This window comes from Dermacentor silvarum, chromosome 10 (genome assembly GCF_013339745.2).
Source record: "Dermacentor silvarum isolate Dsil-2018 chromosome 10, BIME_Dsil_1.4, whole genome shotgun sequence".
Lineage (NCBI taxonomy): Eukaryota > Metazoa > Arthropoda > Arachnida > Ixodida > Ixodidae > Dermacentor > Dermacentor silvarum.
The window spans coordinates 107217365-107239099 of NC_051163.1; the positions used below are offsets into that span (position 1 = coordinate 107217365).

Sequence of the window (21735 nt, forward strand, 5' to 3'; positions counted from 1 at the left end):
CGATCCGTCATTGCACTGTTGTAATGCGGCTCCAACTGGCACATCTGACGCGTCTGCCACAAGACGGAGTGGAGCATCAGGTATTGGGCGAACAAGAAGGGCGACGTGTGCGAGCTGGGTCTTAATAGCCTCGAAAGAGCTGGACGCATTTTCAGGTCATGTTATGGGCGTGAAGTTTTTTTTTTCTTTCCTTGGAGTAGATCTGTAACTGGACGAATCAGATGAGCACAGCGGGGGATGAAACGCCGATAGAAATTTATGAGTCCCAGGAACTCGCATAGCTTACATACGGAAGGGGATTGTGGAAAGTCGCGAATGACTTCCACTTTGCTAGGGAGGGGCCGGATGCCATGACTATGAACGTGGTGTCCAAGGAAGTCAAGTTAGACATGCCGAACGTAAACTTGGCTTTGTTGACAATTAGGCCGTACTCGACAAGGTCAGAAAAGCTGTCGAAGGTGTGAAAGGGGGTCGTCTGCATCGCGGGCGACCACCTTTCAGGAGGTCTTCGATGAAGGAAAAGCAGAGCAGAAGACCTCGAGTGACTGTGTACACGAAAGTTTCAGCGGCATTGCGGAGACTAAAGGGCGCCGGTATTCAGAGAGACCAAAAGGCGTTGTGACGGCAGTCTTGGGAATGTCCGAAGGTTCGACAGGTATCTGATGATACGCCTTGGCGAGGTATATATTTGAAAAGATAGTTGCTTCATGCAGTGGTGCTGTAAAATCCGCGATTTTAGGCAGGGAGTAGGCGATCGGGAGTACTGGCGTTGTTCAAGGGACGGTAGTCACCGCAGTGCCGCCGGTCACTCGGGGACTTCGTGGGACACCATGTGCAGAAGAGATGCCGAACGACTTGATGATGGTCGCACAATGCCAAGCTCGAGCACATGGCCAAATTCAGCTCTGGCAATCTTGAGTCGATCGGGTGCGATGCGTCGCGAACGAATGTGGACAGGTGGTCCTGTGGTGATAATATTACGATAGCATCGAAAGATGTTGAAGAGACGAGCCGCCGCGAGAAAGACGAAGTGTGTCTGTGCTCTTGGTGCGAGCGAATGTGGGCCTGGCTGTCTGGCTCCAGTGTAAATAGCCTGTAAATAGCCTCTTTCGTCTGTATCCTTCCACACGTAACATTCTGGTGGAGGTTATAGCGATCCCCGTCCTCGCCACGGAACTCCGAAGTGGTCGGTACATCGAGCTTGTCACCATGCCCCCCGGTGACGAGACCGCCTCTGCAACGGCTTCGGCTCATCCGACTACGCCTATCGTCACGGTTGACCAACATCGCGACCCTGGTGCGTTCTCTGGCCTGGATGGACAGGATGTTGACGAATGGATCAAGCTCTATGAACACGCCAGTGCTAATAACAGGTGGGACCTAACGATTATGCTCGGCGATGTCATCTTTTATCTCAGCGGCACCCCACGCGTGTGGCACCAAACGCATGACGACGAGATAACCAGTTGGGACAGTTTCAAAGAAAAGCTACGGGAACTGTTCGGCGACCCTATTGGGCGCAAGGTTGCCGCGAGAAAGGCTCTTGCGTCTCGTGTTCAGACCTCTACAGAGCCGTACGTTTCGTGCACTCTCGACGTCTTGGCTCTATGCCGCAAAGCTGACGATACTATGTCTGAAGCAGATAAAGTGGCCCATGTACTAAAAGGCATTGCCGACGACGCTTTCAATTTGCTTGTTTTCGGCAACGTCTCGACTATTGACACCATAATAAAAGAATGCCGTCGCCTTGAACACGGTAAGAGCCGCCGTATCACACCCCACATCACGCGGCTACCCAACACTGCTGCTACGTCGACATGTGAAAGTCGACCGCGTCAGGCCACCACCTGTGACGATGTAACCCGTATTGTTCGCCGCGAGCTCGAGGCCGCCTGTTCCCCAGCTTTCTCCGCGACGTCTCCTGATCCGCCAGCTACCACGATTGCGATGACTCAGGCCGTCGTCAGATAGGAATTTGAGAACATAGGTCTGAACTCCGTGTGTTCAACGTCTCAACCTAGCGTTCCCCAGTTCTCTAGCGGCCCTCCTCGCCCTCGGCAGTACTTTTCTGCCACATCTCGCCGCAACCCGTCCGAATGGCGTACCCCTGATGACAGGCCGATCTGCTTCCACTGCTGTCACATAGGTCACGTCGCTCTTCACTGCCGCAACCGATGGTCACCTCCTCCTCGGACATACGCTGCCGCTTATTCCCGCACCTTGGGACCTTCTGTTCTCTATGCCTCCCGCCATGAACCCACTGCCGCTGATTCCCCTGCTACGAACCTTCGCTACAGCCGCTCGCCCTCACCTCGACGCCATCAGTCTCGTTCGCCCCAACCCCGTCGCTTTTCTTCGCCGCCTATCGCCTCCCGGATGTCGCCGGAAAACTAGGCACTGCAGCTTCTGGAGGTGGAGCTGCGTTGTCAACCCTGCCCTCAAATCCACTGCTCACGTTGCCTACGAACCAAAAGCTTCTTGACGTTGACGTCGACGGCTATCCTGTCACTGCACTGATCGATACAGGGGCCCATATTTCAATTATGAGTGCTGCCTTCCGACGACGACTCCGAAAGCTCCTCACCCCAGCGTCGGCACGCGTCGTCCGCGTTGCGGATGGCGGTACTGTCCCTATCGTCGGTATGTTTACGGCACGTGTCAGCATCGCCGGCCGCCACACTCCTGTCCTCTTCACCGTGCTTGCTCATTGCCCCCACGACCTAATTCTCGGCCTCGATTTTCTCTCTGCGCATTCTGCTCTTATTGACTGCTCTGCCAGTACTCTTCGCCTTGAGTTGCCGATTCTCGCAGAACCTCCTGATGAACCCCCGTGCCGCTTACGCCCCAACGGCTTTATTCGCCTACCACCAAAGTCAATAGCCTATATTGAACTGTTGTCTTCCCAACCTGTTCCTGATGGCGAGTACCTCGTCACTCCTCTGCCCGACATTCCACTACAGTATGACGTCACCGTGCCTGACAGTATTGTTACTATTACTAACAACTGCCCTCGCATGCATATCTTTAACTTTGCATTGACAAAAACAAATTCTCCCGCAAGGTATTTGCCTTGCCATCGTTGATTGCCTCGGCGACCATCAAGTGGCAGCTTTATCAACCGATGGTTCTCCCGAGCTTGGCGTGCCCCTCACGCCAGCCTCGGGCGCCGATCCCAACATAAAGAAAATGGTTGCGGCCGATCTGTCCTCTACTCAGGCTGACGACCTTTGCAAAGTGTTATCGACGTACCGAGATATTTTTTATTTCGACGATCGCCCTTTAGGCCAGACGCTCGCGGTCAAGCATCGGATTCCTACTGGCGATGCTACGCCTATTCACCGACGACCATATCGTGTCTCTGCGTCGGAACGCCGAGTAATTCAAAATGAAGTGACAAAAATGCTAGATAAAGACATCATTGAGACTTCTTCGAGTCCCTGGGCGTCACTTGTGGTGTTGGTTAAGAAGAAGGACGGCACGTGGCGCTTCTGTGTAGACCACCGTCATTTGAACAAAATTACTAAGAAGGACGTCTACCCGCTCCCACGTATCGACGACGCCCTTGACTGCCTTCACGGTTCCAGCTATTTCTCTTCTATTGATCTTCGCTCTGGATACTGGCAGATTGCTGTTGACGATATGGACAGAGAAAAAACCGCGTTCGTAACACCTGATGGCCTATACCAATTTAATAAGCAATGCCGTTTGGGTTATGCAATGCCCCTGCCACCTTTGAGCGTATGATGGACTCCTTGCTCCAAGGTTTTAAATGATCCACGTGTCTCTGTTACCTCGACGACGTCATTGTCTTCTCGCCAACGTTCGACTCTCACCTTGAGCGTCTAACAGCTATACTTGATGTATTTCGAAAGGCGAAGCTGCAGCTCAACAATTCCAAATGTCGTTTTGGCCGCCGCCAAATTACCGTTCTGGACCATCTCGTCGACGCTTCCGGAGTGCAGCCTGATCCCGACAAAACTTGCGCCGTCCGAGACTTTCCGGTTCCGAAGACAGCCGCAGACGTTCGCAGTTTTGTTGGGCTATGCTCGTACTTTCGTCGTTTTGTTCAAGATTTCCCGGCAATTGCTAGACCCCTCACTAATCTTCTGAAGAAAGGCGTACAATTTTTGTGGGGCACTTAAGAAGCCACCGCCTTCTCTCGGCTCGTCACTCTTCTCACCTCACCACCCATTCTCGCTCACTTCGACCCTGATGCCCCTACAGAATTGCGTACAGATGCCAGCGGTCATGGTGTAGGTGCCGTCTTAGCCCAGCGTCAGCGTGGCCAGGATCGCGTTATTGCTTACGCAAGCCATCTATCACCATCGGAGCGCAAAGCGATCGCCTTAAGCGCATATTTGTGGAACCGCCCCGCGTCGTGTATAGGAGAAATAAAAATTTACGCGACAGTTTGACAAAGTCAACCTTAAACCCAAGCCGTAGCACAGGCTGTATGCCTTGCAACAAATCACGTTGCCAGGTTTGTCCTCACATGAGGACAACACAGAAAGCAACCAGTACCGCGTCCAACTTCTCAGTTCAAATAAAAGGAAACTTTACATGTGACACCGCCAATGTGATCTATCTTCTTGAATGTACAATTTGTAGTCAACAGTATATTGGTCAGACGGAGACACCTTTCAGGATACGATTTAATAACCACAGGTCACACACAAAATCTCTTTTGAACCTTCCCGTATCCAAACATGTCAACCTTCCCGGTCACTCTTTCAATGACTTAAAGGCGACAATATTGGAATCAGGCTTTCGCTCACACCACGACCGGGAAATTCGCGAGTCCTATCTTATCTATAAGTTTAATACCACCGCCTCGGGTATTAATGAAAGCAAAGGGAAACTCACGTCCTTGCCTTCTGATTAGACAAATGTGGTTATAGCCGAAAGTTAATTCCTTGTAGTCTAACCGCAACGCATATAAGACGGTCTTGCTTCGTGCTGGCACGTCCGCATATCCTCTCTCTTTTTCACTCTGGAGACTTTATTGTGTCGCATGCCCCCTTCGCACGGCGTGTCTGCCGTGGAGTGTCTTCTTATCTTAAACGATGGTGGTCCCTCGGGACTGGGGAACGCGCTGCCTTAGTAAGGCGGCTCATCAAAGCCACCCACATATGTTTTCCTCCCTTTTTCCCCCCTTCCGCCACCATTTTTTTTTCTCTTTTTTTTTCCCGCTTCTTTGACGGTGAGGACCACGCGTCCACCTCCGTGACTCATCACAGCCATCCACGTGTGGTGCTCTCTCCATCTTTTAGTGCCTCGTTTTAAAAAAACGGGTATTTTTGCTGTTTGTTTTGTTTTTTCCCCTTACACATTGTTTGGAGCCACATGTGCTTTTCACGTGACTTCCCGACACCTTGGGAACGAACGTCTTGTGTATTCTCATTCACTCCGATGAAGGCCGGACCACCGGCCGAAACGTCAGTAAAATAATAGTATTTTTGTTGTTGTTAAACGTGTGAGCATTTCTTTCATTATATATATATATATATATATATATATATATATATATATATATATATATATATATTTCATTTTCTACCCACGCATTGTCCCGACTTGATGATTGGCCGCGCGTATTTCTGTCGACTGGTCACGAGAGACATAATAGCACCAGCACCCATCTGAGAGCGTTTGCGCGCGCTTAGATTGGCAAGCACGCACGAAGGCTTGCACGTTTTGGCGCTGAGCCGTGCTCCCTCAAGGGCTGCAGAAGATAGCGTCAACTTTTCCCTTTCCCCACGAACCACTTACTAGGCGGCACTGTAGCTTGCAATACTCTATCGAACCTTGAGAGCAGCGATCATCCGTGCCCTTTGCCAGTATTTGTGCGTCATAGGCGATACGATTCACCTGGTAAGGACGGCGCGGATTACTTAGGTTACTGAGGACTTGCTGGAGGCCAGAATGGTAGCGTTGGACCATAAACATGCTTATAACCATTCGCAACAAGATCTTGCAGCACGCGCTTGACCAATGTTTCTTATCTAATAATTCTAACATTCGGAGTCGTCATGGGCCAAAGGTTATCAAAACAGGAAGTAAGGAGCAGTTGCTTAATTTGTATAAGCCTCCGTATAGAAATATTATGTTGTACATGAAGTTGCTCGGAGCTGGAAAGCGAACGCGAGCGCTTAAAGTGCACCACCTTACTGTGCGTGCATTCACTCTGCAAAAGACCGTCTGCTACCTTGAAGCATAGTAGGCGGCGACACGGTCGAGGAGGAAACGCGAAAGAGAGGAGAAACGAGGAGGAGCAGAGTTTCGCTACTTTACGAAGTGTCAGGGATTTTACGAGGGAGCGTGAACGAGATGGGAAATGAAGAGGAGCGGAGGAGTGAAAAGCACCGTGGTCGTTATTTTACGAAGCTTGAGTGGTTTTAAGATCTACGCCCAGTAATCGGCTCTTTCAGCATCAAATACAGCTCTCTAAGGCTATGCTCTTGCTAGCTACATGCGACGGAAACGATTACAAGAGCGAAAAAGACGTCATATATTTTTGGATTTATTTAAGGCGTGTAGCAAGCCAATTCAATCCGGCGCACGGGCTTGCCACTGCACTAATGGCGGTGCAGGCAGCGCTGTGTAAACAAAACGTAGCTATTGCCATGCTTGATAGAAGGTAAGTTAATTCGCTTGTCTGTTTCCTTTGATTTTATTTGTAGTGCAGCGAAACTATAGAATCCGCTCGCTGTGCAAGCTAGAACGGTCAGTTTGGTCTGCGATTGGATTACCTGCTAAGGAAGCACTGCTAGACGAGTTGCCGCGAAACTGCTTGCAGTGGTGGGGCCGCATGTTGTACAGATTCATTTTCTCTGATTCAATTCATTCCTTGTAATCCGTTCTGCAACGTGACCGTTCTCGACGGTAGCGGGAACACGACTTATTGCGAAACCATTTTCGGAGAACTGTAGGAATCGTTACAAAACAATGCCTCCGCGCTACTCTGTCTGCCCGGAGAGGCGTCTCCGCGAGCTGGCACTTTGTACACATGTCCGAGATTGCGCTATGTCAATACTCATGGAACGTTTGTAGACGATGCTGGACACCCATGCGAACGCTTCGATGAACCAGTGCTACTAGCGTAGCTTCGTGCGCTCTATGCAACCCCAGCGTCCTGCTTCGACGAGAGGCCAGTAATTCGCGCTGCTGAGCTAATGCCGTTCCTGTCAATGCGCTCTTAAGTTACCAGGCTCCAACCATAGTCATAAATGCTTGTTATGGTGTCAAATGACTCGAAACAAAGTAACGTAAGGACATTTCACAAAAGAGGCCGCTAACTCACGCGCAAACTTACGGCCACTCTATTGCCAATGTATCAAGATTACATGAATGGGTGCACTCTTGATTCAACGTGCCGAAGCGTGGATGATGGACTACGCTGACCGCACACAAATGTTTGAAGCTGAACGTTTCGGGACGATCCACAGAGGAAGCAAGTAACTAGCAATTATGCATCATTGCTATAAGCTGTTACAAAGTATTGAACATCTACTTTACAAGTGTTGTGCACGGTCAAGAACAAATCTATCGCAACTGAGCATACCCGCGATCAATCAGGCAGAAATTAAACAATCAGGTAGTGACCTCACTGAGGACAGTTACAGTTACTTAGTCAAAAACATGACAAACCGCTGCTTCAAAGTGAGTGTAAAATAATGACTGACTACCGAAAGACACTGGTCCTCATTTAATTCAGAAGCGCGGGAAGTTTGGACAGCTGGGAATACCATCTCTAGCCCTGCTTCTCGTAAAGCACCGTATACGCTGCTCACATTGTTTGGACACGGCGTAATGAGCTCTGAAAGCACTTACATCTCCTCTGAAGCTGTGGTCAAAGCTTTGTGTCGTCCACCCAGTCACCATCTACCTTATCCGCACCGAAACAACGCTTTGCTGAGCCACACGGTCATCATGCTCATGCATTGTAAACAAGAAGGTAACAGAGGCAGCTGATGCAAGCATTGGACGTGTCATCATGTGATCAAACATGGCGGCACCCATGGGATCACCATGAAAAGGGTCTATAATGTTATGTAGTGATCTTTTTATTATAAGTGGTTGAGTACTAGTGACAGATTTGTAATGAGGAGTCACTGCGTCATCGTGCTAGTACTTGAATATCCCGGTGGAGCCTCAAATTGTGTCTTGGATTTACCTCAATTTCTCAATTACTAAAGCTCTGTTCTTGATAATACTGATGTCTTAGACGTCCCCGAGCATTAAGGCTGAACCACACGTACACCTGCTGGCACGCGGAAGCTCATGCTCATGCACTTTGTATTTGGCGTGCCTACAAGAACTGCGTGAGTGCAAACCAACTTGGCTCATTATTTTCGCTAGGCAGCCAGAGCACCAATAATTCTCTGGAGAAGATATCTGTGCTCGTGCCGCGCTTCAATATGTACGAGGTCTGTTAGAAAAATATCTGACCTTATTTTTTTTTTGCGAACACCTGATGGATATGAAACAAGCACGCTTGCATCAGCCGACCTTGAACCTTCATGCGCATGCGCGAATTTTTTCCCGCCTTCCGATAGTGTCAGTCGCTGGGACGCAGCGTTTGAGGGAGGTAGTGCGCAGTGCTCTTGTTGGTTATTTATGGCAAGGAAAATGACGGAGCGACTGGAGCAGTGCTACTGCATCAAATTTTGCCAGAAACTGGGCGACAGCCAAGTGGAAACCATTCGGAAGATTCAGACGCTTTCGGTGACGATGCTATGAGCAGGACACAGATTAAGGAGTGCTACAACCGTTTTAAAGATGGCTGCACATCGATGAAGAGTGAGCCACGCTACGGTCGGCCATCAACATGCCGAAATGACCAGGTCATTGCCGAAGTGAATGCTGTGGTGATGCGGGATCGTCGTGTGACTGTCCGAGAAATTGCGGAAGAGGTGGGCATCAGCACTTTTTGTGCACATTCTATTATGACCGAAGATTTGTCCATGAAGAGAGTTGCGACAAAATTTGTGCCGAAGCTGCTCACGGTGGTGCAAAAGCAACTTCGTGTTGGAGTCTCACAGGACATGCTGGATTCCACAAACAGTGACCCCAACTTCATGAACGCCAAATCACTGGTGACGAGTCTTGTGTGTACGGGTACGACCCGGAAACCAAATCCCAGTTGTCACAGCGGAAGCTTTCCATGTCGCCAAGACCAAAGAAGGCCCGCCAAGTGCACAGCAATGTCAAAGTGATGCTGACTGCTTTCTTTGCCTCCCGCGGTGTGGTACACCATGAGTACACACCACAGCGTCAAACAATCACCAAAGAGTACTGCAGGGATGTCCTCCATCACCTACGTGATGCTGTGCAGTGCGAGACCGGAGTTGGGGTCAACAGGAAATTGGCGCATTCATCACGATAATGCTCCTGCACATTCCTCGCACTTGATTCAGACTTTTTTGATGCAAAACCAGACTCCTGTTGTTCAACAGGCTCCTTACTCTCCTGATATGGCCCTCTGCGACTTATGGCTGTTTCCCAAAATCAAGAGGCCATTGAAAGGAGTGCAATTTCAGACAAGAGAGGACATTGTGGCTGCAATGACAGCTGAGCTAAACTCCATTCAAGAAGAGGCCTTTTCGGAATGCTTCCAGCAATGGCAGCACCGCTGGGGGAAGTGTGTGGAATCCCAAGACTAGTTCGAGGGTGTTTAGGTTTCCAACGTTCCAGTTATGCCAGCTTTTTTTAGGCCAAAGGTTGGATACTTTTCTAAAAGACCTCTTATGATCTGGGATGCACCATCTGCGCATGCATGAAGTAAATGGGTGCAAGCTTTCGTGCGCCAGCACATGTATGTATGGTTTGGCCTTTAGTCTCGCTTAAAACAAAAATCAAAATGAGCTAATGACAGAAATTGAATGCAAATAAGCAGACCTATTTAATGCAGTTTGTGTCATTTTGTCACATAGTTCACAGAGCTTGGTTTGACGGGGGCGTCCGGTACGTGGATGCAAAAACACCTCTACCAGATGTCACGCTATTGTGATGGTGAAAAATCCAAATGTGGCACAACAGCAAGTCACAAAACAAACTCTTTATTGGCCGAACCTGTGCCCACAAAGACAAGTTACACTTGGGCAGAATGATAGTGACAAGTCCATCTGTTGATTGTTGAAATCTAATTTGCGGGTCAAGCCTACCAGCTATGTATACACGACTCTGTATACATACAGAACATGTAACTCTGTATACATGTTCTACCGTGATTGCTGGCCTTTACATGCCTTCGGCATAGTACAACACTATTCACGTCACACATGCAATCTGATTACAGGGTTCAGCGACAACACAAACAACAGATAGAATTGACAATAATGGAGGATGGTCTAATATATGCAGGTGCACCTTACGCCGAGTGACAACTTTAACAGTTGTGAGCAAGTGAAAGGGTGGTCACCAAAACGTGACAAGCAAGTATGCGTGCCAATATTTTTACGATACTGTGCAATGCTGCTTGTGATCATGGAGCTCACGCTGCTGCTTGCAGATGTGGTGTTTTTCTCCAGTGCCTGACAGAGCAGTTTGCGTGTTTTTGAACTCGCAACTTTCTTTTGTGTCACTGGGAAAACAATTGTGAGTTCGGAAGTATGGAAGCCGCCTCATTTTTGTGACCCTATTAAACCGTCCATGTAAATAGCAACAACTTGATTTGGCCAAGTTGGTCCATCTTGCGTTCATGTCGATCACCATCTTGAGTTCTCTGTGTAAAGAATTGATGGCCCCATTGCTGCCAGCATGTCGTACGATAGCAGGACTGCTCATACTGCACAGGCTGTGGATATATTGCACTGGTACTAGGGGTGGTCTCTCTCTAGCCAAAGTGCGCCATCGCGTGCATTCTTGCCCCAGAAAACGGTTAGAAACTTACAGCGGAAAGTGCGTGATTTACCCTAAGAATGCTAATCGTATTAAAAAGCCGATGCACAGCAAAGGTGCGACTGGCTGCGCGATGCCAGCATTGCCGGCATCGCATCTACAAGCTGGAAAGAAAGAAAAAAAAAAGCATGGTGCTGGGCTGCATTCATTGGCTGCATTGTGTGGCATGTGCCATAGGCCTTGGAGTAACTACAAAGTTTGATGCAGTCTGCCCCCTCTCCCTGCTCATCAAGAGGCTGCATTCAACGGGTCAAACAATTTGTTGTGATTGAACGGAGTAAGGCACTATTTTATTATAAGTGAGGCACTATTATTATAAGTGGTCGGCTTTATTTTTGTTTTCTTACAAAAGCTTTTGGGTGTTGAGGAAATGTCATAGTAGCCACAAGTGCATTCTAAATTAAATCTACTGTCTTGGGTAGAAGGAGGAACAAGGTCACAAGTGAGCTTTTTCTACGCTTTTTTTCTTTGGGCAGTGGAGCGGTGATTGCTTTAGTGACTCACCTGTTGACTTGAAGGGCAAGAATAGGTTGCCCGAAAGGCTTCAGTGACAAGTTGTCTACCTCTGATACGGTGCCAGCTGAGTTTTGTTTTTTCAACCCATTGGTGGCGTTTTGTCTGCATATGTGTAGAACCGTGAACTGTTTTCTTCCCAAAATATATCTGTTAGGTGAGTGCTTGTCTTTGAAAGTGGAGCTTTATGGCACTGTCAGTAAACAAAATTTTATCCATCTTTGTGGTGCAGCCACAGTGATAGAAATTGATTACATTTTGTTTATTGACGATGCATAAAGCTTCTCTTTCGGCTTTGTTCTTTTCATGGTACTCACTGCTCCCCCTTTCCGAGTTTTTGTGCGAGTGGATGCATTTGCTTTTTTTTCTTTTCTCTCATCCTTTGACCTCTTGTTGTAGATTGAATGTGTAGAAGCATGCGAAACCTTTTGCCCTGCTAAGCTCCCCATCCATCTTTGAAATTTCTCTCACCTGTGCATACGTATTTTCACTACTGGTTGATATTACGGTTTCCTTGTGATACATTCTTAGAATACACAAATGGCTGTGTGAATAAATTGTGATGGCAGTGTGTGTTCAAGAGACTATTGCTCGTGGGATAGCAGTCCGGCTTAATGCAGCACCAACATTCTCAGCAGTTTAGCTCACAGCACAGAAACGCAAACCATATCTTTTTGTTCACTACTGTAGGTTGAGTTAAATTCATGAAAAAGTGGCACCTTGTCTTATACTGTAGCAGTATTTGGCACAATGTAAATGGTCTTATTCAATTGCTTCAGTTGTACACTAAGAAAGTGTAGCTATTTTTGTTGTTGCCATTGCAAACTTCGCAACGCTCTGCAAACCTGCATTACTGCTACGGGTGGGTGCAAAATTAGCAGGTCATATGTGACTAGTGGCCGTCCCTAGACAAGAATCCTGACAGTTCATATGCGGCTATTGCCTGTGATAGTAAATGAGTGTATTGACCAAATAAAGTACGCTCTGTTGGTAATTGAAATTAAGAATTGCTTTTTTCAATTTTATTCACCTCAAAGCCAGGGGTCGGCCTATATTCTGCATCGGCCTATGTTCCGGTTCTTAAAGTACACTTAAATGCTTGGAGCAGGTCAATAAATCGACACTGCTGTTGATATAGCGAGAATGTGCACCATCCCGGAAGTGCAATAGTTCTCTTTCTCTTCGTGTGCACAGGTGCAGAATGGCCTTGAAGCCGGCTCCTTTGTGGATTGGCAAGCCCTTGGTGTGGTGTGGTCCAGACATTGGCTGCTTCCATCATACCTGGTCTTTTTTCTTGTGACCAGATCATCGCTGCAGCAGCTCATTACAAATCAGTGGGAGCATGCAGTTCATTCATTCATACTGGTGTCCGCTGTGGTAACTCTGGCTACAGTGTTGTTGCGCTGCTGTGCACGAGTGTGCGGGTTCAATCTCAGCCGTGGCATCTGCATTCTGATGGGGCAGAATGTGAAAGTGCTTGGGTACCATGCATTGGGTGCCTGTTAAAGAAACCCAGGTGGTCAAAATTGAACGGGTCCTGGTACTAATGCATGCCTCATAACTTATCGTGCAGTTTCAGAATCTAAAAGGAGACTTAAGCGAAGCACTTACAGTCGACGTCCGATTTCCCGGACCCTCAAGGGACCGCGAAAACGTCCGGAAAATCGGGCAGTCCGGAAAAACGAATGCACGTGAAAACGCACCTTTTTGGTAGGTATTTTTCGCTGACGGAGAGGGTCACGGCCGGAGTACAAGATTCTCATTGCTATTCAGCCAATGCATCGTTTAGGTGGCTCTGAAAAGAGCCGTTTATAAAAAAAAAAAAAAAAATACGACGTGGCCGGCGCTACCTCATAGGTCAGCACTTGGGCGCAAAGAAGTCGCTTATTTTCTTTTGCACGGTCCGCTTGCCCGCGATCATGTCTGCCTCAATTGCAGTCAACGTCATGTTGCCGCTGTACACCGATGACAGTGTCATCAGTGCTCGCGTCAACTCCGAGCTCGTTGGCTGTGTAGGAGCTGGCTCTTCGTTCTCGGTGTCTCCGTAACTTGACGAATGATTTCGTCATCGGTCAACTCCGCACATAGCTCGAGGTCTTTGTCAGCGTCGGCGAAGCCCTCAAAGGTTATCCCGGCTGGAATCGACACGCCGGCAGCGCGCAGATCGTCGAAGGCAACGTCCGCGGATGGCAGTTCGTCACTTCGTCAGTTCGTCCACGGAGGGCAGTTCGCGGATGGCAGTTCGTTCAAAGGCGCGGACGAAGACGAAGGAGCAGTCAGTGCCATCGCTGTAAACGGCGAATCCGCTCGACGAAAAGCGCAGCACGAAACAGCTAGGAACTCGGTGGATGCTGAAGGTCGGGAAACATGATCACTGAAGATAGCGCGCAGCAGCAAACGATCAACCGCAGACACGACCGCAGAGCTGGCAGAGCTGACAAAACAACACGTGAACGAACACAGTGAGGTTTGGCTTGGCTAAGCTACGGCTGGCAACGGATTGACACGTGCGGTTTCGAGGTTACGGCAGCCGCGGCGCGGTGCTGCTGGCCACACCTGCGATGCGAGTATGGTGGGCTCGAGGATATGAAAACAACCAAAATGGCGGCGGCGGTGGTGACTTTGGGTCGGCGGTTAACAGTAAAAAGTCCGGGAAATCGGATGGCGAAGGCTATAAGCGTCCGGAATTTCGGACTTTTTAATACATTGACTCTATGAGGAACTTGACGGTGCCACAGATGAGTCCGGGAAATCAGGCATGTCCGGAATTTCGGGCGTCCGGGAAATCGGACGTCGACTGTAATTAACTTAGACTGATAAAGTGTGTCTTGAAACTCTATTCTCGTTAATTGCATGATAATAAGTTGAAAGTTGAAGAGAACATAAGATCAGAGTACCATTTTCTGAATTTTACGCCGAAGCCCCAACGGCAGTAAGGCAATGTGATGTCACGAATTTGAAAACATTTTGTTCGTATTTGGATGCTGTTGGCTCGGTAAAAGTTCCCAAAGCTTGCCATGTTCAATCTTCCTTTGTTCAAAACACAATGTAGCCCATTTTTATCGATAAGCAATTAAATAGGTCCTAGTAGGTGCCGTCAAAATATTTGGTGCCGAAATTTCAAGGCGGCATCACCACCTATGTTTCCTGTTTCATCCTTTTTTGGTTTACCAAGCATATTCTCACGGTAACATAATGTTAGCATGAAATTACGAGAGGACACCAAAGCATAACCAGCTTTTCACATTTAGCAGTGATAGCCAATTCCCTATCTGGCTTTTGAAATGGCTTGTCAGTGTAACTTGTCCCAATGATTACTTTATTGCTATGGTAATCTTATCCACAGCTTGCAGGCAGATGGGGGCAAAACATCCACTTTTGCTGTTGGCATAAAGATTGGGCTTCAGGGACCCTTAAAAAAAGTTGTGCGAAACTGGTTTTAAACAAAATATACCGTATTTACTTGAGGAATTTGTGCACCCTTAGGGGGACAGGGTAAGCGAAGATTCTGACAAAAATGTATTTTTGTTCTTTTCTAAATATGAAAGTGAATTGTTTTCTAAATCCTTTCCAGTTTCACACTTCATCCTAAAATGGGTCAAAGAATGTCTAAAAAAGTGTTGGCAGAGTGAAAAATGTGTGATTGATGTTATTGTTTACATTGAACTCAGTTCTTTCAAAACAAGATTTTACGTTATGTCGGTACCATTATTTTCAGTATGACAAAAGGTAGCACAACAATTTTTTCTGCGCAAACTGAATGGTTGTATGTCATTATACTGTGCCAAAATTAAAGCTGTAGAATAAATAGTTCTTGTTTGATAAGAAAATGTACAAAAATTTGTTTAAAATTAGGTATGGGCAAAAAAAAAATGTTAATAATTTGCTTTTTTGGATAATAAAATACTTTTGGTACAGTAGATAGAAGACAAAGTACAAACGCCTAGCCGATATCTCTATTCCACTATGTGCCCAAAAATACATGTGAAGTGTTAAATTAACACCCTGGTTTTTGAAAAAAATCTGACAGAATCCATTCACGATGAATGTTGACGTGTCTGCGATTAGTGTTGAAGCAATGTATTAATGCACCATATTGCAACTGCTGAAACACATTGTGTATGAGGCGTGTATATAGCCGGGAGGCTCTCTCACTCCTCAGAACACGCTGCATCATTTAGCGCCACCGCAGCAAAGTCCCAGTGCGGCATGTGTGCAGACAAAATTTATTATTTATGACACAAGTTTGACTCCACCCACCACCATTGAAATTTAAATATCTTTTTCCATGAAGACCCGCACATACATAGTGGCACAAGTTGGCGTCAAAAGGGCTCATTGAAGGGCGGCATGTCCCCAGCTACATATAGCCAGCACAAGTAAGCGTAAAAGACATATTGAAAAGTAGCACTTGTGTTGGGACAATACCCAGTGACCCAATTTCACAAAGAGGTTCATTGAACTGTGGCACACATCTAGTTTCACATGTGCAGGGATCCAAGTTAGGATGAACGGAGTTCATGGAAGAGCTGTAGTTAAGCATTGACACATACCCAGTACCACACGTTCGCATGAAGCAGATTAACTGATAAGCGGCACGTACACAGTGTCACATACCCGTGACCCAAGTTGGCCCAACGATTAGCTTCAAACCTGGTTCCCTTATCACAGCAGCCCAGTGCTCTAACCATTAGACCATGGACTACGAGGGACCCAAGTTGGTGGTAAGACGGTTAGAGACACTGACAGAGAGGCATAAAGCCCCTGAAAAGTGCATGACATTCCCTAGGAATGCTTATCATATTAAAAGCTTTTCATTGCATAATTTGCGCACCCTGTCCTGCCCGCAGCAGGCCGTCGATGCGTGTGCACAAGGCAGGGTTGGGGAGATCGGCACCGCTTCAATGTTGCCCGCAATCGCTATGCCAGTGCTGCAGTTGCTGTAGGTGAAGGCATCTAGCGGGGAAGGGTCGCTTGTCAAAGTGAAGTCACGCAGAAAAAACAAGCTGTGCGCATTCTTTTTTAGTTAGCACTGTTTTCTGTACTGGAGGGCGGGAGAGCACAGAACTTCTCTGTGCAGACAAATCATCAGTAGCGGCGGTGGAGCAGCCTGTGCAACCATTTTTGATTACCGTGTGGTGTGTGCTCTAGGATCAGTCGTGCTTTAATCGACCCAACTTCAACGACTGCTCTTTTGATGGGGTACAATACCTCCACAGCCAAGTTTTAACTTTGTGTAATGCAGTTCACCGAGGAAAATGGGAACCGTGCTGCTGCCAAGGAGTTCAGAATCAGTGAGAGCTGTATGTGCTACTCGTGAGAACAGAAGGCTCAGCTCACTGATGCAATACTGGAAAGAAAAGCATTTTAAGAACAAAAGCAAGGACCTCGTAAAATATTTTCGAAAAAATAGATCCTCTGGTTCCGCTGTGTCATGCCAGTTTCTGCAATTTCAGGCAATTGTGCACAAAAAAGGCATCCCTGCTGCAACGTTCAAAGCAAGCAGAGGGTTGGTGACATGCTTCATGAGAAGTGATCGCCTGTTTTTGAAACGAAGGACTGCCCTCCGTCACTTACTTGATTGGACTGCACCAGGTCAACAACTTCGTAATGTCACAGGTCGGGAAAGTCGATGAAATACCACTGACATTTGACATGCCACCTAGCACCACAGTGTGAAATGCGCTTTTTCTGTCTCCGTAAAAACAGTAGGCTGTAAAAAACAGCATTGCACTGTAATGGTTGGGGCGACCGCTGATGGAGTGCAAACTCCCGCCCTTTGGCATTTGCAAGAAAGAGATGTTGACAAAGATAAATATTCAAGGGTACATTCACGTCCATGTTCACGAAAATGGACGGATGAATGAAGCAATAATGCACGACTGGATTGACATTCTCTGGGAAAGACGACCAGGCGCCATGCTGTGACTGCCATCGCTGTTGCTGCTTTTCAGCTTCAAGGGCCATTTTGTCAACAGTGTGAAAGAAAAGCTGCTAGACATAAAGCCAAGCTTGGCTGTTATTCTGGATGGCCTAACATGAGTCCGGCAGTGCATGGACATTTCGTCGAGCAAGCCTCGTAAGGACTATGTGCGTAAACTGTATGTGGAATTGATGGCCAGCAGAGAACATGGCCTTATTCTCACAGAGAGGGTAAAGAGAGCTCCTCTGGAAACAGTCTGTGACTGGATACTACCATTGTGGGCATGGTATTGCCCAAAATTGTAATCCACGGCTTCAAGGTTGAATGCGCTTGACGGAACGGAGGACAACACCATTTGGTATGACTGGCAAGAGCGGCAGCGACAATGACGGCTCAGAGTTGGGATTTCTTCGGCATACTAGACAGACAGAGGCTCTGTGAAATAAAGACTAATTTGGGGTGTGATACCTACTAGACACTTTTAAGTACGTCCCACACTTACCTACCACTGTATTACTACGACCAGAATACGGCTAAAATTTTTAAGCTCGGTTTATTGGTGCTTATCTTCAATCGCTGCTTTCAAACCACCTGAGGACAGCTGCCTAAGCAGAAAACGTAAAGTTTTGCCTTACCAAATTAGCAGTTTCTTTTTGCACTAGGTCTATGGGAAACCAACCAAATGTTCAAAATTGTACCTAATATTAGAAAATTTGGGTTAAGCAAGCTTGTCCTAAAGGGAGTGTACTGCGATGTTGGTTATACATGCTGTTCCTGGTTTGAGAGAAAAGAGTACTGGCAGAAAATCGGTACGAAACAGCACAAAACTGACACGAAACTTACGTCATTTTCATAATTTGTTGCAAGTGGATACGTCTTGCAATTCACTGAATACAATTTGTAAATTCCAATATGTGCTGTTAAGTAATTAGTTAAATACCTAATGGGTGAAACTTTCTTATTTATTCAATTATGCATTCCGATTACTCATGCAAGTAATGCCTGCCTCTTTCAGTAATCCATCTCCAGGATGAATTCTCCTATCTGCCACAGGTGATAAAAAAAAAATGTTAGTTTAAAAAGAAGCGGTAGGTATATCGCAATAAGGTTGCCTAAGTATAGGTTTTTTAATACAGTTTTTAATACGTGTTCATACGTTCTGTTAAAACATAATAACCGAGAAAACATACGACGCAAAACCTTGGGAAAATAAATTGCAGTTGTCATTTAGATATAGTTGTAGCACGAGGCGTCGATCAGCGAGCTGTTGGGGTCCGAGGGACCTGAGGCTTGCATTGTTGCTTTTGCAGCTTCGACATGCCTGCCTTAGCGCTTCTCGAATTCGGCCTGGGTCAGCAGCTTTTTCTGGCGGGCATTTGGCGGAAAATTTTTATGTGCCCGCTCGGTGAGAATCGTTGCGTCATGAGACATCGATGCGCTTTTAGCTGGTGAGACCCGAGCGACCCAAGTCACTTTCTTGTTTTCCTATTGCGTAGTGTTTTAAACTGAAACGAAAGCGAGCTGGTAGGCGACACCGGCATAAAGTACTGCCTGAGCAAAACATGGCGCTCATTTTAAGTCACCTGCAACAGGGAATGGGGGCATGTTTGGGTTATTGCATATTAAAGGCGTGCAGTACGCTTCTAATGACATTACCCCACATGCACTGTGAAAAGGATAGGTGAAGATGTTTATCACGATGGGGTTGACGGCAAGAGCTGTGAATGCTACATGCGACAGCCTGCAAGGTGATTGCCTAGTATCGGAAGAGGAAACTGAGTGCATGCTGGCATTTTCTCGTGACACAGGCGGGCGAGTAGTACAGGGAAGCTGCTCTGGCGGGTGCCTACTGCTCGATTATGCGTGCCTCACACCTTTCCTTGTTCACATGGGTTTAGTATGATACGATTGCAGTTTGTTGATGTATTGAACGTTAGTGTTGAAAGGTCGCATTTTCCCAGAATGTAATAACTAGTAAAAAAGAAGCGTAACTGGTTGGGTCATTTTCTGTGTTTGAAATCTCGAACGTTGGCACCAGGTAATCATATGAAAAGGGATCATATCAACGAGAGTGCTGTATTTGGTGGCCAATCAATAAGTTGTGTCCAGTCTATTTTCACTGCAGCCTTCCCCTGCTGGAAGGCCATCATCGATTATGAAACAATTTAATAAGTTGGGTCTTGTCATGACGCTGCTGTGGTTAAAAGTTGAATAAGTGGATTATGTTTTGTAGTCTGTGCAGTTTAATGTTCCAGAGGAAGTGATCACATTAGTATAACCATACTGTAAGAAAGGGGTGCTAAAGTGAAATGTTAGGTTGACTTAGACTTGCAGCTGACATTTATGGAATAGCAAATAAAGCAGTCTCATTGTCAGTGGAGGCTTAGATTGACAGAAAGGACAAAAAATGAGAAAGATGAGTTTTGATGCCATTTTAGATTTACCACGCCAGCATCCTTTGACATGATGGATTTTAACTGCATCTACCCAACACTAGTTACCGTATTTACTCGAATGTAATGTGACAACAAGATTCGGCTTTCCTGGCATACGAAATAAAAAAAAAAGCGAGAATGTAATGCGAGAGGAACTGAAAAAGAAAGGGTACCTTTATTCAAGAAATTGCAATTCAAAAATGAGGTGGAGACAGCTTTGCTTGTGCGGTATTCTCTGGTGATCATGTTTGAAGATAGTTTGACTTTTGGAAAATTTTGCATGCTTTTGCACTGAAAGTGTTCCCGACAAGTGTTTCTGGTGCTGTCCCAAGCTCACTGTGAGTCCCAAGAGAGCTATTGACCGTATACTTGGAGGGGTTTGGTGCTGCGGCAAGCAGAATCTCGTGAAAGCAAAACTGTCTCCTAAAGTGTTCGTTCAAGAATCAAGTCATCTGCGCCGTCGAGCTCATTTGAGATTAAGTACTTCTTAAACGACCGCACAACCATTTCATTTGGGGACAGTGCCAGGCCACTTCTAGTTACACAGAGACCTTCCGACCGGCCTCGCACTTAAAGAGGGCCTGCAGGTCCTGTCTTCCGGGATTTGTCGGCTCAGACATTGTGGCAGCGAGCCATGGTGCAGTTTCCCAGATCCTCGGCCATCATAAGTGCTGTCCTCTCAAAGTGATGGTTAGAAAAACGTATAGGAGGTGTCAGTCATTCCTACAAGTTAGTCAGAATTGATAATATATAATGCACTTTTCACTTCGCACAGTACGGGCTCTTCGTGTGGGGTACGGGTACCTGGGACTCTAAACAAAAATTACTCGTACTTCAAGAATGCGTTGCGCTCTATTGCAAGCGTCACATTTAATACTCATACTTCACCTTTATTTCACAAATTTAAACTGTTAAGATTTGATAGTATGTGCAAATACGTTTTGACACTTGCTTATAAAACTGAAATTACCAAAGCGAATGAAAACCTCACACGTATAGCATGTCTAGCATGTCTAGAGCGAAGTGCCTGGTCCTGATTCACTGGGAACAGTGAGTACTGGAACATTCCCCGGTGCCGAATAAACTATTGTTTTCAGATGCTAAATTTCAAATACTAAATTCCGCACACACTAAATAATTGAATGTTGCATCTGAGTGATTGTGCCTTCTTTCGTGAAATGACGTGTTTAATATGTTGTCATCAAGTATTGTTGAAAATGCATTGTTCTGTATGAGCTAATGCCAGCAAAAATTTTCAGTTGTATATTTTGTATTTCTTGTAGCTTACTTTCAATGGATAAATGGACTTTTATGTGTATTGTAACATGCATTGTATTTTATAACATGTAGTAAATTTTTTAATGCTGAGACTTTGCCACCTTGTTTTGCCGGGAGTAGGGGCCAGTCAAGCTGTGTTTCAAATCGCAGCTTTTTCCTGCCTGCCACGCCACAGTTTTTTTTTCTGTACATATTTGTGTCAGAGAAATGTAAAATGATTGTGGTGAAAATAAACTCAAACTCAAAAGTGATTGTATTGGGGCCTCCTGTCAAGGGCATATGATAGGAATGATTATATCACAGAGAACAAGTTAAAATGAAACACACAGGAAATGAAAGAAAGAAAAAAGAACAAGGTAAAAAAATACAAGTCTGCAAATATCTGCAAAAGTACATCACACATGAACTATACGCACATAACAAGTCATGCGTTGATGCAATGATCACGGATACAGTAACGTAAACGTAAAATTTTGCTGATATTGGCTAGTAAAGAATATATATGCTCATGATGAATATTGGATATAACAAATAATTTTGTACAGGATGTAACTTTGTTATAACGAGTTTTCGCTGTAGTATCTCCTTGCTAGTCATATAATGACACTAATGGCAGTGTCTTATTAGCAGGGATGGGCAAATATTTGATATTGTCGAATATTTGATTGAATAATTCTATATTTGTTA

The 21735-nt window shown here is 46.2% G+C and overlaps 1 long non-coding RNA gene across 1 annotated transcript; it reads left to right on the plus strand.

Annotated features, from left to right (window-relative positions):
- The first annotated feature begins 6557 nt into the window (after positions 1 to 6557).
- Positions 6558 to 21299, plus strand: LOC125940661 (uncharacterized). The gene is made up of 3 exons (XR_007463859.1): positions 6558 to 6637; positions 10363 to 10437; positions 12607 to 21299. It is a non-coding gene; the product is annotated as an uncharacterized LOC125940661 (long non-coding RNA).
- Positions 21300 to 21735: the final 436 nt, after the last annotated feature.